The sequence below is a fragment of the Loxodonta africana genome, chromosome 4 (genome assembly GCF_030014295.1).
Source record: "Loxodonta africana isolate mLoxAfr1 chromosome 4, mLoxAfr1.hap2, whole genome shotgun sequence".
NCBI classification, from domain to species: Eukaryota; Metazoa; Chordata; class Mammalia; order Proboscidea; family Elephantidae; genus Loxodonta; species Loxodonta africana.
Window position 1 is genome coordinate 34,355,712 of NC_087345.1, and position 14,286 is coordinate 34,369,997.

Below are 14,286 nucleotides of genomic sequence, written 5' to 3' on the forward strand. Positions count from 1 at the left end.
ATGTGTCACATTACAGAGGTGGCTGGGAGCCCTGCCCCAGGAATCAAAGAAGCTCCAGTGTTAGTTAACAGCTTCATTAACAATCTACAGGATGAGACAAAAGACTAGCTTAATGAATGTTACTGAAGAAACTTTGGAGAGATGCTATGAATTCCAGTCTCAGCTGAGATGTTTGCAACGAGAAATCAAATATGCAGAAAGAACTGGGAAGAAACAGCTTAGAAGCTGATATTTTGGGGAAATGGTTTGCAAGTTTGGGAGGAACTGCATTTCTGCTGTCTTATAAAATGGCATTCTTGATGATTTGAGTAAAACAAGCATTTAACCCAACCATGAAATTATGTGGTAGCCTATAATCGCAGGACAATCCTTGGCCCAGCAAAACAAATATATAAATAATCACAGGTCATTATAAATGATAAATGGCTTAGATAAAAGTCATTTTTTTTCTTCTTCACTTTTTATTTTTCGCTTCAAGCGTTAGTAAACTCTGGTATAGGGTTGATACAAGGAACAATAGAAACAGATTAGATTTTAAAAAGGAGGGGAAGATGACATTGGCAGATAAAGGAAGCATGTGTTACTCCTCTCCCCCCAAATAAGAAGAGCTTCAGTGGCCTTCTGGGCTTTTTTAAGATTAGAAATGTTGGGATTAAATGATCGAGGAATTGACATCATCTCAAAATCCAGTTCGTTCCTTTTTCTTCTGAGCTGAGGTACTGTATAAAGAGAAAGCCAACATAAACTCCACGCTCAAAATCATTTATTTAGCCTTCCCCCCACCTTTTTTTTTTTTCTCATTTCTATATAACAGGATGAAAAGCAGAGTCTTTAATCTCAGGAGTAAAACCAGCGAAAGCCAGAAACTGTGTGAGGTGGAAACCTGTCAGAGAAGGAAAACTTAAAATATTTTCCACTAATAGAGAAAAATATAAAAGTGGTTAAGACTACCCCCTATTAAAGGCAGACAGCTTGTAAGACCCAGAAAAACAAGGCAGTCCCATTTAGTACCTGACCCCTATATGGTCGCTATGAGTTGGAATTGACTCGACGGCACTGGGTTTGGTTTTTTGGTCTCACAGGTTTTGCTGCAATAGGGGGAGAGAAAAAGTTAGCATAGAAAGAAACAAGTGCTCAAATCCCAAGTAGAAAGGAAGCAAAGGCGAAATTAGGGCAGTCTTCACAGAGGAAGAAGCATTTGAACTGTGACTTCGAGACTCAATAGGCATTTATAAGGCTGTCAATTAAACTAGAGAATGGTGGGAAGGAGGGGTGGCAGGAGTGGCAAGAGACAAAACCAAAATAATAGATGGTACCATGCCACGATTGACCTTAGAAGCCACCCAAAGGAGTTTGGATTTTATCCTATCCATGCTGGGAAATCACTGGGGAATTTTGAGCAAGAAGATGACATGGACAGACATGCAGTAAAACTTACAAAAGCTGGAACCTGTGTAAGGCAGAAACCTGTCAGAGAAGGTAAACTCAAATTACTAATAGAGAATGATAAAAGTGGTAAAGCTGCACCCTGTCAAAGGCAGAAAACTTTCCAGGTCTGGAAAAACAAGGCAATCCTGTCAAGCTCCGGCTCTCACAGGTTTCACTGTAGATTAGCAAAATCACCCTGGAAACCAGATGATTGTAACAGCCTCCTAATAGTTTCCTTTTTCTGTCCTCCTCCTATAGTTCAGCCTCAACACAGCAGCCAGAATGATCCTGTTAAAATGTAACTCAGATCATGACATCTGCTGGAAACCTCCAACGAGAAATCACTCATTGGCTGTCTTAGCTCTACTGTTCCTGTTCTCCCCTCTTGTCCACTTCACTCCACTCCAACCACAGAAAAATACCAGGCACAGGCCACCTCAGGGCCTTTGTGCCTGCTCTTCCCTCTCAATAACACCAGGTACCTGCATGGTTCACAACTGACTTCTCTCACTGCCCTGTCGAAATGCCACAATTGCACTGAGACCATCCCTAACCACTCTACCAAAATTTCATCTCCTTCTCCCCAACACTCTTATCCCCCTTCCTTGCTTTGTTTATTTTATGAATATTTATCGTTTTCTAATACACTATATAAATTACTTACGTATCTTCTTGTTTCTTTCCTCCAACTAAAAGATAAGATACGTGAGGACAGGAATTTTTATCTGTATTGTTTACTTCTATAAACCAGGTGCCCAGAACAGTTCCCGAAAATAGTGGATCCTCAATAAACTTTTATTGAATGAATGAATGAACTAATGAAAGATAAAGTAAAGGAGATTATAGAAAAACCAGCCAGGAGTTTATTGCAGTTGTGAAGTTGCCCTAGACCAGGGCAGTAGCAGTGTACGTAGTGTTGTCAGGTGTCATGGATTGAATTATTTTCCCCAAAAAATGTGTTTATCAACTTGGTTAGGCCATATTCCCAGTATTCTGTGGTTGTCTTCCATTTTGTGATTGTAATCTTATGTTAAGAGGATTAGGGTGGGATTGTAATACCACCCTTACTCAGGTCACCTCCCTGATCCAATGTAAAGGGAGTTTCTCTGGGATGTGGCCTGTACCACCTTTTATCTCTGAAGAGATAAAAGGAAAGGGAAGCAAGCAGAGGGTTGGGGACCTCATACCACCAAGAATGCAGCACTGGGAACAGAGTGCGGGTCCCTGCGCCTGAGAAGCTCCTTAACCAGGGGAAGATTGAGGACAAAGACCTTCCTCCAGAGCCGACAGAGAGAGAAAGCCTTCCCCTGGAGCCAATACCCTGAATTTGGACTTTTAGCCTACTTTACTGTGAGGAAATAAACTCCTCTTTGTTAAAGCCATCCACTTATGGTATTTCTGTTATAGCAGCACTAGATGACTAAGACATCAGGTAGAATCACCACAAAGTTATACTAAAGCAAAACAAAAAAAAAAAAGATTTTGTTTGGCATATGTTCCAAGAGGCAAAAGTGGTAAATGGACAAGCATGCTGTCAGAGTCCAAGGGACGATACAGAATCATCACTATATATTAACATTACAAATAAAATAATTAAAAGCTTCACCTTTTCACAGACTGGCTAAAAACTATTAAATCACCATGACTCTGCATTTTGAATTGTATTTTTTAATAAAATTTGGTACACGTTTCCATAATGACAGTCAGGAGGATCTTCGTTGGTCCAACAAACCTTACTATTTACTAAATGCTAACAAAAAGAGTTGAGAGTGAAAAATATGTGGATCTTTTGTGCTCTGTTTATGATTTGTTTACGTGAAAGTTTTCCCAAAAGATGTTTTCCAAGATTGTCCTAACTATTGTTTTTATACCTGAGGGCCCAGTTGACATGTCCATGTGAGCCCAGCTCCAGCTGCGTCACACTGTTTATACTCAAGGACAAGGAATGAGGGCTCCAGTTTTATTTCCCAAATCAGTAGAAGGGCAGAAATGGATATCAGAGATATTTGGGATGTAGAACTTACAAAATTTGAATTACTGCTGGGATTAAGAATTTGGAAGAATGACTCCCACCTTTATAGTTAAGGCAGCCAGATGGGTGGCAGTTATATTAGCCCTACCAAGAAACATGATTAAAAAAAAAAAAAAAAGGAGAAAAGGGGAAGATGATGATTCCGATTTTGACATGCTGAGTTTGAAGCATCTGATGAAAATCTGACTGGATCTAACGGTTGGCTATTAGATGTTCATGTCTTGGAGACAATATGAAGTGCTGGCTTTGTTCTCCTCTGGAGTCTTTTCCATGCAAGTAAAACTATAAATGAAGCTACTGTGGCTCCCTGTGGACAGCTATGATTTGCAGAAAGTAGCAAAGCCACTCAAAGCATCAGACGAGAGGCCCAGATGGTAAAGAGCAGTGAAAGCTGATGAGAAGGCCAAGCACACATATATCAGGTGCAAAGAGCCATGGTCTACCATCATTCATTCACTCAACAAAGTTCAGGAGGTGCAGTGGGGAGGAGGCTCTACTGTATTCCAGACACTTGAGTAGCCAGTGGCAGCACCCAGAGGAGTAAGACCCAGCTCCTGCCTTGAGAACCATATCCTCTAGTCATGGACCCTAATAAAACAAGGTTCCTGTTGGTTTTACTCATGATGATATGAGTGAAATTTGGTCCTTATGGTTGAGTTAAATTTCTAGATAAAGATATTTCTAAGGACATAGTTTCAACCTTAAGAGAGAATTAATAAGGGCTGCCATCATCCTCTGAGTCCATTAAAAGTAGGTTGGATAAATCCTAAGGAACAGACTCAGGAGGAACATATACCATTCACACAGTGACCACTAAATTAAGGATTTTCATCATGAAGGTGTATGAAAAACCATATCATTTTTGTTTTCATTTTATTAATAATGTGTTAATATCATACCAGTTTTTGAACAACTCATTATTTTCTGGTATATTGACATTTTCATTCAAAAGACACCAAATAAACATCCTATAAGAAAGGCTATTTTGACACTGTGATCCTAGGCAAAGACACACTGTCTTAGTTTCTCAGTGCTGCTGTAACATAAAGATTACAAGTGGGTGGCTTTAAAAAACAGAAATTTATTTTCACACAGTTTGGGAGGCTAGAAGTTCTAATTCAGAGTTCTAACTCTAGGGGGAGGCTCCCTCTCTCTGTAGGTTCTAGGGGAATATCCTTGTCTCAGCTTCTCTAGCCCCACATTCTTCGGTGCCTCAGTGATCTCCATGTGGCATCTATCTTTCCCCCATTTGTGCTTGCTTGTCTGGATCTATACTGCTCCTGTGTCATTCAGAAGTGATCAAGTTTAGGACAACCCTACACTCATATGGCCCCATTAGCATAACAAAGAAAATCTTATTCCCAAATGGGATTATTCCCATGGATATAGGGATTAGAATTCCAACATGTATTTTGAGGGGACGCAATTCAATCCATTACATATACCCACCAATTTACATGACACAACAGTTTCTAGTCAGAGAATATCATATAGAATGAATTTATATAGGGTGCCACATTGAGATAAACCCCAAACATGTTTCTTTGTGATTACATACCAAGCAAAAGGGATTATAAAGTAACATCTTCTACATTTTCCTCTGTGTTATGCATGTACATTATTTCTATGTGTTTTGAAGCTCTCTCATGTTTAGGTTTCATGCTGCCCTAAATTTGTTTTTTCTGCACTGTAACTATTTTTACATGCAGTTTGAGAGCAAGATAACCATGAGGCCTCAGAAGTGCCTGCCTGGAAACTAATTACTTGACCCTCCTGTGCCTTCTAGAGACTGCTTCCCTAGCACCCTCTATTGATCTTCTCTTTTCCTTAGTGAGAAAACTCCATTACAATAAACCTTCATTATATGTTTTACATAAACGCTATTGATGTACTTTCAAACTATATGTTTGAGTATATATTTTCAGTTGGGTGGGCTGCATGATAAGTTTTTCCCGTTAAAATTAATAGAATAATTGTTTTTATTTAATGGCTTTTCACTTAGTGACAGAGTTTTCAGAAACAAATTTATATTGTTAAATTAGAGATAAAGGTTTCTGGTTTATCCTTCCAGTGTTTTGTTTTTACGAAAATAAGTTAACACCCATTTCTAATTTAAAGAAAAAAAGATCATAACAGCCTGATCTTTTTTATTTTTAGTAAAAACTACTATTTGATTCTTCCTCAGGATGCCTCTTTTTATAGGTATTGTTAAGTCTCATTTAAAAACTCCTGGTCACCTGCCCCAGAGGTTCCACCTTTCCAAATAGTTTTTCCTTTGCCAGGGGATCAGAGCAACAGGGCAGCAATAACAGGGCTAAGCATGGCCTTCTGGATTGTGGGCAATTCAATTTTCTCTGAGAAGTCCACCCCCAGCTAAGCTGAGTGACATAGAAGCCAAACCAAGACAGCAGTATTTAATGATTGACAGCAGGAGCCCAGCTGTAACAAGGGAAGTGATGGGGGGGAGGGTGTTGAGAGGAGAGAGATTGAAGGAGAAAGTTCTGCGGGGTGAGGGGTGAGAAGCAGCATTTGGAAGAGGGTACATATATACACACACACACTCATACACGCACACGCACATGTCATACACAAGAAATCACTAAAGGGACCAAACGGACTAACATGACATAGTCCATTCAAATTTTTGTGCCCTAATTAATGCATGGTGGTCACAGATATTAGCTAGGGCAGAATCTTAGTTCACGTTCATACCAAGGCCCTGAAACAGTATGAAAATAAATCCTCATCTGCTTTATTTCTGGGATAAATTTTCATAGATTTCCCCCCCCATCTCATTTGACCCCTAAACCAAATCACTCTAGCACTAAAGTCATTAAAAATAAATAAATAAAAATCAGTAAGGTTCCTCAAAGTCCAAAATGGAGCACAGTAACTAGAATGTAGTTTTCTTTCACATAGAATCTGACTCTTATTCAAACATTTCTCAGAGGACAGATATGACATTCTGTCACACTTGATCACTGGTAACGAGAGTTAGGTGTGGTTTCTTTCAGATACTAACATGACAGCCACAGAATAACAAAACACAAACCAGTGTTGCTAAAGAATGGATTCTCTCACAGCTCATCTTGCCTGGAAATTACTATTAAAAGCATAGATACAAATTCTATAATAGACATAAAATCCAGAAATTCTTACCATTAGTGGTGGCATTAATGTGGTTTATACATTACACCTGACTAAACTCTAATACAAGAGCTCATCAATAACATAAGAATTTCACGATCACTAAAATCATTGAACCTAATTAATAAGAATGATCCCTATTTTTTTTTTCAACTTTGAATCATAAGGAGCCCTGCTGGTGAAGTGGTTAAGAGCTCAGGTGCTAACCAAGAGGTTGGCAGTTCAAATCCACAAGCTGCTCCTTGGAAACCCTGTGGAGTTTCCAGTACACAATACTGGGAATGCCAGCACAGCTTGTCAAAGGCAAGGTCATTGAAGCTCCATAGACACAACCAAACTCCCAAAGGGACCAAATTACTGGGCTGAGAGCTGTGGGGACCACAGTCTCGGAACATCTAGCTCAATTGGCATAAGTTTATAAAGAAAATGTTCTGCATCCTACTTTGGTGAGTCACGTCTGGGGTTTTAAATCTTGTGAGTGGCCAACTAAGATACTCCACTGGTCTCACTCCGTCTGGAGCAAGGGAAAGTGAAGAAAACCAAAAACACAAGGGAAAGATTAGTCCAAAGGACTAATGGACCACAACTACCACAGCTTCCACCAGACTGAGTTCAGCACAACTGGATGGTGCCCGGCTATCACCACTGACTGCTGCGACGCGGATCACAATACAGGGTTCCGAACAGAGCTGGCGAAAAATGTAGAACAAAATTCTAATTCACAAAAAAAAAAAAAAAAAAACAGACTGATCTGACAGAGACAGGAGAAACCCCAAGAGTATCGTTCCCCAACGCCCTTGTTGTTGTTAGGTGCCGTCGAGTCAGTTCCAACTCATAGCAACCCTATGCACAACAGAATGAAACACTGCCCGGTTCTGAGCCATCCTCACAATCGTTGTTATGCTTTAGCTCATTGTTGCAGCCACCATCTCAATCCACCTCGTTGAGGGTCTTCCTCTTTTCTGCTAACCCTGTACTCTGCCAAGCATGATCTTCTTCTCCAGGGACAGATCCCTCCTGACAACATGTCCAAAGTATGTAAGACGCAGTCTTGCCATCCTTGCTTCTAAGGAGCATTCTGGTTGTACTTCTTCTGAGACAGATTTGTCCGTTCTTTTGGCAGTCCATGGTATATTCAATATTCTTCACCAACACCACAATTCAAAGGCCTTAGTTCTTCTTCAGTTGTCCTTATTCATTGTCCAGCTTTCACATGCACATGATACGATTGAAAATACCATGGCTTGGGTCAGGCACATTTTAGTCTTCAAAGTGACATGTTTGCTCTTCAACACTTTAAAGAGGTCCTCTGCAGCAGATTTACCCAATGCAATGCATCTTTTGATTTCTTGACTGCTGCTTCCATGGGTGTTGATTGTGAATCCAAGTAAAATGAATTCTTTGACAACTTCAATCTTTTCTCCATTTATCATGATGTTGCTCGTTGGTCCAGTTGTGAGGATTTTTGTTTTACGTTGAGGTGCAATCCATACTGAAGGCTGTGGTCTTTGATCTTCATTAGTAAGTGCTTCAAGCCCTCTTCACTTTCAGCAAGCAAGGTTGTGTCACCTGCATAACACAGGTTGTTACTGAGTCTTCCTCCAATCTTGATGCCCCGTTCTTCTTCATATAGTCCAGCTTCTCAGATTATTTTCTCAGCATACAGATTGAATAGGTATGGTGTAAGAATACAACCCTGACGCACGCCTTTCCTGACTTTAAACCATCAGTATCCCCTTGTTCTTTCTGAACAACTGCCTCTTGATCTATGTAAAGGTTCCTTCCAAACATAATTAAGTGTTCTGGAATTCCCATTCTTCGCAATGTTATCCATAATTGTTATGATCCACACAGTCGAATGCCTTTGCATAGTCAATAAAATACAGGTAAACATCCTCCTAGTATTCTCTGCTTTCAGCCAGGATCCATCTGACATCAGCAATGATACCCTTACCCAAAAACCCAGTGCCGTTGAGTCAATTCCGACTCATGGCAACCCTATAGGACAGAGTAGAACTGCCCCACCTTATAGCTCAGTAATTAAGTCACTCCTGAGGTTCACCGTCAGCCAAAGATTAGACAGGTCCATAAAACAAAATGAGACTAAATGGGCACACTAGCCCAGGGGCAAAGACGAGAAGGCAGGAGCGGGCAGGAAAGCTGGTAATGGGGAACCCAAGGTAGAGAAAGGGAGAGTGGTGACATGTTGTGGGGTTGGCAACCAGTGTCACAAAACAGCATGTGTATTGTTCAATAAGAAACTAGTTTGCTCTGTAAACCTTCACCTAAAGTACAATTAAAAAAAAAAAAAAAGGAAACCCCACGGAGCAGTTCTACTCTGTCCTATAAGGTCGCTATGAGTTGGAACCAACTTGATGACAGTAGGTTTAGCGGTTTTGGTTGTATTATGAAAAATTTCAAACACACAGAAAAATTGAAAGAATTAGGCCTAAGGGTATCAATTTATCCACCACCTGGAATCAATAATTATAAATATTCTTCCATATTTGTTATATCTATTCTTTTTGCTAAGCCATTGGTAACCAAGTTATGGAGGACACTTTGAGTGGGGAATGGCATGTAGAAAACAAGATCAGGTAATAGATGTACTCACCGCTATTGGGGTATTATTGTTTATAAACCCTTTAACTAAAAAATAAAACCCAAACCGATTGCTGTCAAGTCAAATCTGTCTCCTAGTGACACTATAGGACAGAGTAGAACTGCCCCATAGAGTTTTCAAGGAGCACCTGGTGGGTTCGAACTGCCGACCTTTTGGTTAGCAGCCGTAGTACTTAACCACTACGCCAACAGGGTCTCCCTAAACCCTTTAGAGGTTTAGAAATCATATACCCATATTGACATTTTCAGTTCAAATTTAAATTACACAAGTTTAACTTCTTTGATTTTATATTTTGGTTCCTAATAACATGAACATTTTTATTTGTTTTAAACCATAATAGACATATTTTCAAAAATATAACACCAATATTATTACTAACAACAAAATCATTTAATTTTTTTGTAGTTGTTCTTAATAATATATTCCACTAATAAACAGTCATAGCAATATTCCACTAATAAACAGACATAGTATTGTGCTCAAAAGTCATTTGGGATCCATCATCTTCTGGAAGGCTATGTTATCTATCAGCCTGATAATCACATTGATTTCTTTCCATTTGTTTCTATTTGGGACTTTTTTTTTTTTTTTAACCATTTGAATTGAATTGTCTTTTGAATATATAAAACATTAATATGATCTAAAAAACAAAACTCTACAAAAATAATACTCAAAGGAGTATGGTTTTCATCGCTCCAGCCCATAATAATCATTTTTATTAAAACTGGTTTACCCTTCCAATGTTTCTTGTCTCACAAATAAGCAAATCCCCACATTGATTTTTATTTTCCCTCTTTTCTTAGCAAACGTAGTATACTATATACTCCAATGGGTACCTTGCTGTTCTTCACTTAACAATATATCCTGGAGATCACTCCAAATAAGAATACAGAAATTTTTTCACTCTTTTTTGCAGCTGCATAATACTTTTTTGTGAAATTGAAATATAGTGTATTTAACCATTCTCATAATGATGGGCTCCTATTTTCAAGCTTAGAAAAATCTCATCCTGTGCTAAAATATAAAATACACACCAATGGGTATAATTTCCTCTGCTGATATTACACTAAAAAAAGATATTACACAGGTAGGTATAAATTCCTCTTTTGTGAGCCATTGAGTTGACTCCAACTCACAGTGACCCAATAGGACAGAGTAGAGCTGTCCCATAGGGATTCCAAGGCTGTAATCTTTACAGAAGCAGATCATCACATTTTCCTCCTATGAAACTGCTGGTTTGATCCACTGACCTTTTGGTTAGCAGCCAAGTGCTTTAACCACTGCACCATCAGGGCTCCTATATTGTCTGTACTCTGCTGTTATTTTTATTTGTATAGATAAATAGTAGAGTCTTTTCAATTAGATTCCAAGTTCCTTGAATACAAAGATTATCTCTTGTTGTTAGGTGCCATCGAGTCCATTCTGACTCATAGCAACCCTATGTACAACGGAACGAAACACTGCCTGGTCGTTGTTATACTTGAGCCCATTGTTGCAGCCACTGTGTCAATCCATCTCGTTGAGGGTCTTCCTCTTTTTCACTGATGCTCTACTTTACCAAGCATGATGACCTTCTTAAGGGACTAGTCCCTCCTGAAAACACGTCCAAAGTACCTGAGATGAAGTCTAGTCATCCTTACTTCTAAGGAGCATTCTGGTTGTTCTTCTTCCAGGACATATTTGTTCGTTCTTTCTGCAGTCCATGGTATATTTAACATTCTTCTCCAACACCACAATTCAAAGGTGCCAATTCTTCCTCTGTCTTCCTTAGTCATTGTCCAGCTTTCGTATGCATATGAGGCAATTGAAAACACCATGGCTTGGATCAGGCACACCTTAGTCCTTAAAGAGACATCTTTGCTTTTTAAAACTTTAAAGAGGTGGTTATCTCTTACATCTCCTGTACTGCACAAGAGCTGATGCCTCTGTATATGGGATAATAACAGCAAGTTATAGTCACTGATCATTTACTATGTTCCAGGTGCTATCCTAAGTGCTTTATGCATATTAACTTATTTAACTACCAAAACAGCCCTAGAAAATGGACACTATCACCAGCTCCATACCATAGCTGAGGAGAGGTGTGATCTGCTCATGTGATACAGCTTCCAAAGATGGAGCCAGGGTACAAACCCAGGTCATATGGCTCCTGAACCTACAGTCTTAATCCTAACAATATAGGATTTGTTGTTGTTAAGTGCTGTTGAGTTGATTCCAACTCATAGCAACCCTATAGGACAGAATAAAACTGCCCCATTGTGTTTCCAAGGCTATAATCTTTATGGAAGCAGACTGCCACATCTTTCCCCCAGAGCGGTTGGTGGGTTCAAACTGCTGACCTTTTGTTTAGCAGCTGAGCACTTAACCACTGTTCCACCAAGCCTCCTTACAATATAGGATAGCTTTACCAAATGTTCAGAGTTTACCAGGGATGGTTTTCAACTATCAAAACCAAGTTGGTTGAAGTAGGGGTGAGAGACCTGGAACCCTGTCTACCTGGCCTCCCTTGGCCTACCCTATGGTCTCACGCCAAAGCTGTTTCCCCTTCTCTCCTCTCAGCCTCCTATGTAGGTGGTCATCAATCAGGGTTAATCAGCACATGACCACCCTCCTCCCACCCCCATCTCAGGGAGCTAAACAGTCCCCTAGCCCCTGTTTGCCCTAATCATACCATGTCCCTCCCTCCAACAACTAAGCATCAACTGCAATTTAACTATAATTACAGCTTACGAGGGGCTCCTTCTCCATCTACCAATTAGTTCAGACAACTATCGTAGATATTGCTACCACAAAGATGTTCAAATAAGGTAGATCCTTATCCAAATAGAAATCAGAGGAATATGGTTGCTTTTCTGGAAGTAAAACTTTAAAATCAACATAAAAGAGATAAGTGAATTACTTAAAAGTGTTTCCACATTTTAAAAACGGCTATGTTGATCACAAGAGGGGTTAGTAAGCAACAGCAACAAAGAAAAAGGAATTTAATAATGGGAATGCCCATTTAGGAGGAAAGGTGACCAAACGTAAGGGTTCATCCCATCCAGACCAGGTGGAAGATACATCTCCACAGAGAAGATAATACACTGCACTATCAGAGGCAGAAGTCTTGGCCATTTGATCCTATCCCATGCTCAACCAGTATCTTTCTGATTATGATTTGGCATCTGTATTGGTCAGCTATTATTGCAATAATGCTTCATGATAACACAAAGATATTAGTGGTTTACAACAACGAAATTTGTTTCTTGCTCCTAGGTCTGTGAGTTGGCTGTGAGGGCTCTGCTTTAGTCTTTGGGTTAGTTGTCTCTCACTCCAAGACACAGGATGAAGAAGTAATAACTACCTATGGCATATTCTTCCCATCATGTACGGCAGGAACACAAGTGCAAGCCACACCACACAAGCACATTTGACGCTTCTGAACAGATGTTTCATACATTATGCCCCTCATATTCCATTTGCCAAATCAGGTCACAGAGCCCAGTCCAAAGTCAGTGGGAGCAGGTATGGGAGTAAACTCTGGTAAGTAAGGTAAGTAAACTCTGCTTTCAGTGAATCAAGGTGGGAAGAAAAGGAAGAATGGTGAACAAATAATACAAAGAAAACCCACGGCATTCCAAGTCATTTGTGTATAAAAAGAGACTGGGCCATCCAATACTTCGAGGCCTTGTATTTCTTATAGTAAATTAATAATTTGGCATCCTGGTCTCTATGAACTTGATTAGTATGAGTCTTCCCCAGAAATAAATCCATTTTCCATAGACTGACTTGTTATGTTTCTGTTTAAGGTATTTCTCAAGAAAACTGCACAGGATAACCCATGTAAATAAACCAAGACTTCATAGACAATAGTATTCAAAGTTTGGCCAATTAGATATTTATTTTCAAGCACAATATTCTATATTCATACACTGCTCAGATAATGTTCACCTACTACTCATGTGCCATCATTCCATCCATAGCCATTAAGGAGTAAACTCACATATCTCTTCCTATCCAGCCGGAAAATAGTGCTACTACTTGGTAGAGCTCCCCATGCATCTGTCAGTTTGCCCTACTGTGGGGGCTTGCGTGTTGCTGTGATGCTGGAAGCTATGCCATATTTATAGCTATTCCAAAGAAAGGTGATCCAACCCAATGCAGAAATTTTTGAACACTGTCACAAGCAGGTAAAATATTGCTGAAGATCATTTAAAAGCGACTGCAGCAGTACATCAACAGAGAACTGCCAGAAATTCAAGCCAGATTCAGAAGAGGACTTGGACCCGGGGATATCATTGCTGATGTCAGATGGGTTCTGGCTGAAAGCAGAGAATATCAGAAAGGTGTTTACCTGTGTTTTATTGACTATGCAAAAGCATTCGACTATGTGGTTTGTAACAAATCACGGATAACACAGTAAAGAATGGGAATTCCAGAACATGTAATTGTGCTCATGAGGAGTCTGTACAAAGATCAAGAGGCAGTTGTTAGAAGAGAACAAGGAGAGACAATGTGGTTTAAAGTCAGAAAAGGTGTATGTCAAGGTTGTATCCTTTCACAATACTTATTCAACCTATATGCTGAGTAAATAATCGGAGAAGCTGGACTATATAAAGAACGCAGCATCAGTACTGGAAGAAGGCTCATTAACCTGTGATATGCAGATGACACAGCCCTGCTTGCTGAAAGTGAAGAGGACTTGAAGTACTTACTGATGAAGATCAAAGACTACAGCCTTCAGTATGGATTACACCTCAACATAAAGAAAACAAATATCTCACAATTGTACCAATAGGCAACATCATGATAAACTGAGTAAAGACTGAAGTTGTCAAGGATTTCATTCTACTTGGATCCGCAATCAACACCCATGGAAGCAGCAGTCAAGAAATCAAATAACTCATTGCATCGGACAAATCTGCTGCAAAAGGCCTCTTTAAAGTGTTGAAAAGCAAAGATGTCACTTTAAGGACTAAGGCGTGCCTGATTCAAGCCATAGTGTTTTTAATTGCCTTATATGCATGCCAAAGCTGGGCAGTGAATAAGAAAAACCTAAGAAGAATTGATGCCTTTG